Below are 3,741 nucleotides of genomic sequence, written 5' to 3'. Positions count from 1 at the left end.
GCTACTAACTGAATAAGAATCTCGACAAGGGAGGATTATATCAACTCAAGCAGCCAATAATCAACAATAACGGCTACAAGTATATCAAGTATATTAAGGAACATGTCGTAAGTAGGGAATAGCCTTAACATACCTTTTTTTCCGCTAAATTCACGTGGCCTAACGACTTTTACTCAATACTCCCTCGATACTACAACAAGGTAGGACCATAATCAACACATAAAATAAAAGATACCATGACAATACGATAAAAGATATGTATTTCCGTCGCAAATTGCTATTTGCTGCTTATAAAAGCTAGAGTCGATGAAATGAGGGTCTTACCTCGATCTTAGGTTCGTAATACGCCTCAAAACCTTCAAATATCATCAAACCCTTGTTGTCCCAACACTAAAGTGTGATATGCTACGCAATCGATAAAACAAATTATACCACGATGATGAACCCAACGTGTAGAACAACTTTCGTCAAGGACTTAAGTCGAGAAAATCTATACTTAACTTGATCCTAGAAATGGGTTTCTCTAATTTCTCTGGTTTCTAACTTAAAAATGAAGAAAAAGATCGAAGAAGAAGATATATGTAACAATCCACCGACTTAGGGCCCCACCTCATATGCCTGCTTGCGCAGTCCCACGAAAATACGAAAATCTCTCTATTCTGAAGTCGTATGAACAAACGGTTTGATGCGTTGGAAACTAGACTCGTAGACGTTCGATTTCATAGTTCACGGGGACCATAACTCTTAATAGATTGGGAGAAAACGTCCGAGACATTTGACCCAAATTTCAGACAAATCTTTAAAAAGGAATTTACGGTAACTTTCGCCAACTTTTATTTTGCCACTTACCTAGCTTCAAACCTTGAGATACAACACTTGAACACTTAAAATATCACATAACACATCATTTTTAATTTATTACTCACCCTCCTTGTCTTTCCACGAAGATACAAGTTAATTTAGACGTTTTGATAAGTTGGGGTGTTATAGGGATACTGTTGGGTAATTTGTGCGCGACTATTGCCATTGCATTTTCCAAACTTATACTATCTTGGAAGATTTAAACAAAACTTTACTTTGCCTCATCTCGAAATTCAAGAACGCTAACCTTTTAAAAAAATTCTGCCCTACTGACCTGTGCAACACTGTGTATAAGACTATCACAAATTTTTTTGCTAATAGACTTAAACCATTTTTAAACAAGCTTATTGGACCGTATCAAACTAGTTTCCTCAAGGGAAGGAGAACTTGTGATAATGCAATTCTTGTCCAAGAACTTATGAATCATATTAACCGTACCAATAGCAAGAATGACACTCTCATGCTTAAGCTAGACTTAGAGAAAGCCTTCGACCATGTGGAATGGCCTTTTGTCTATTGTGCCCTTCTTTTTTTCAAATTTCCTCCCAACATTACTAAGCTTATCATGAGTTGCATCACTACTTCAAAAATTGAGATATTAGTTAATGGCACACGAACCAACTATTTCTCGCCCTCTAAGGGTATAAGACAAGGTGACTCTATGTGTAAAACCCCATAAAATTTTTGAGCTAAGATTCGAACCGTTCTTCGTAGTGAGTGAGATTTTTGCAAGGAATTTAAAATTTCTTGAGTATAAAGGTCACTAGATGTAGCACCTTGAGTTCCAAGAAGAAAGAGAAAAACATTCAAGTCATTCTTAAGCTTTCTTAAGTTTTGGATCAACTTCAAATGACCATAACTCCTAGTACAGGATGAGTTATGTGAGATACAAGATAGAAAATTAAAGCCCTTCGAGTCCTCTTTCCAACGCCACTGAGTTTGATCAATTCCGAGTTCTGAGTAATAAGTTATGATTGATTTACTAACGTCGCGCAAACCTGGTAGCAGCTCCGCGATGCGGAGCCAACACGAACCTTGGTGAAAGATCTTTCCGACTCCCAACTCATTTTATTTATTTCTTTAAGGGTATTTTAGTCCTAAAAACCCTTAGGAGGTCATCTAAATTGCCCTAAGCGAATAGAAAATTAGTTTTCTTAAATCAAAACCCTCTCATTCACTCCAAAGATTCTACGCTCAAGAAAATCAAGAAACGCTAAGGCTAGGGTTCATCTTTTAAGATTTTCCTTCAAGTTGCTTCAAGAAGATGATTCTTTTAGGTATGTAAGCTTCCATAGTGTTGGATTTGTTCACCCACATGCCAATCATGTTAATTTCAGTTTTAAATTCGTTCTAAACGTTTAAGCTTTGATGTTCTTGTTATGTATTCATGAATTTTCTTTCGTTCTTGAATTGGGCTGAGATTGAGGAGTTCTTGAGGTTAATGTGTCGATTTATAGAGGGGTTAGAGTTAGATTCTAGTGTATATGTGCTGGGTATCTAAATCTGAAGAGAGATTGAGAAAAAGAATTGAATTTAGGCGAATTGGGGTTAGAAAACGAAGAAGAAATTTCGTCGGTCGAAATTTGACGTTAGTTGCGCGTCGCGGGGCAGGTTCCCAGATTTGGGAATTTCTGTTTCGCGTCGCGGAGCTGACACGAAGTGTTCTGCCTCAAAAGCCATTTTTGAAACCAAATTTTAAAAGCCTCTCTGCGTCGCGAACCCACTCTCAAATATTAGTTTTCAGTATTTTCTCATTTTAGCTATCTAAAATCATTCCTAAACATCATGAGATCTTTCCTATCACAAATAACATTGAATCCATAATTCAAGTTTAAGGTAGAGTTACAAGTTAAGTTTTTGAGGATTCTTTCGAACATTCTAAGAAAGTCCTTTAAGTCCTTTTGAGGAGTCTTCTACAATTTCTAATAACTTGTTTCAAGACTCGAGCAAGTGAGTACGAGTGAGGAGAATGTATTCATGAGTCTACTTTATCATTACAAGATCCTCCATACCATGAAGCATAACTCTTGAATTCATAATTCACATTCAAGAGAGAGTTAAGAGTAGAGTTCAAGAAAGCTTTTGAGTTTGTTTAATTGTGAATCCTTGAGATCAACTATCGATTTGAACTAAGTTATGAGGAAGTAATTCAGAGAATGAGAAGAGTCGTATACATGAGTTCCATGTTGTTATGTAGATCATCGAGTCGAGTTGTTTCAGGCCCATAACTCCGCATAAACATCGTAAGTTGAGTATCCTTCAGAGAGGTGGTATCTTCAAGTTCTAAGCCTTTAAGTGTTGAGTTCCTAATCTCTTTTGAGAAGTATCTTTGAGTCATTGAGTTGAATATTTCATGCTCATAATTTCGTATGAACATTATAAGTCGAACAGTCTTGAGATGAGAAGTATCTTTGAGTCATTGAGTTGAGTAGTTCATGCTCATAATTCCACATGAACTCTGAGTTGAGCATTCTTGAAATGAGTAGTATTAGTGAAGTTCTTGAGTTCCAAGTATTTGAGTTCTATCTATGGTTATTGAAAACCTTGCATTGAGTCGTTCAAGTCCATAATTCGGTGTGAACCATATTTTTAAGAAGTCTTTTACAAACGTTTTAACTTTGTTTTGAGACTTAAGTTTTGAGTTCAGTAAAGAGTAAAGTTGAAGTTCTTTTCTTCAAAGAAGTATATGGGGACTATGTATTCCCAAAGAGATTTAAAATGTTGTCACATTTAAATAAGAATGGAAACTAAGATTTCCAAAGAGCTTTTGGCCTAGTTTTCAAAAAAGAGTAATCGCTTTCTAAATGAAGCAAAAGAGGAAACTGAGATTTCCAAGATAGCCTTTGAGCTAAGTTTTTGAGCAATTATCTCAAATCAGCA

Source organism: Solanum tuberosum, unplaced genomic scaffold (assembly GCF_000226075.1).
Source record: "Solanum tuberosum cultivar DM 1-3 516 R44 unplaced genomic scaffold, SolTub_3.0 scf00274, whole genome shotgun sequence".
NCBI classification, from domain to species: Eukaryota; Viridiplantae; Streptophyta; class Magnoliopsida; order Solanales; family Solanaceae; genus Solanum; species Solanum tuberosum.
Note: the sequence above shows the minus strand (reverse complement) of the source record.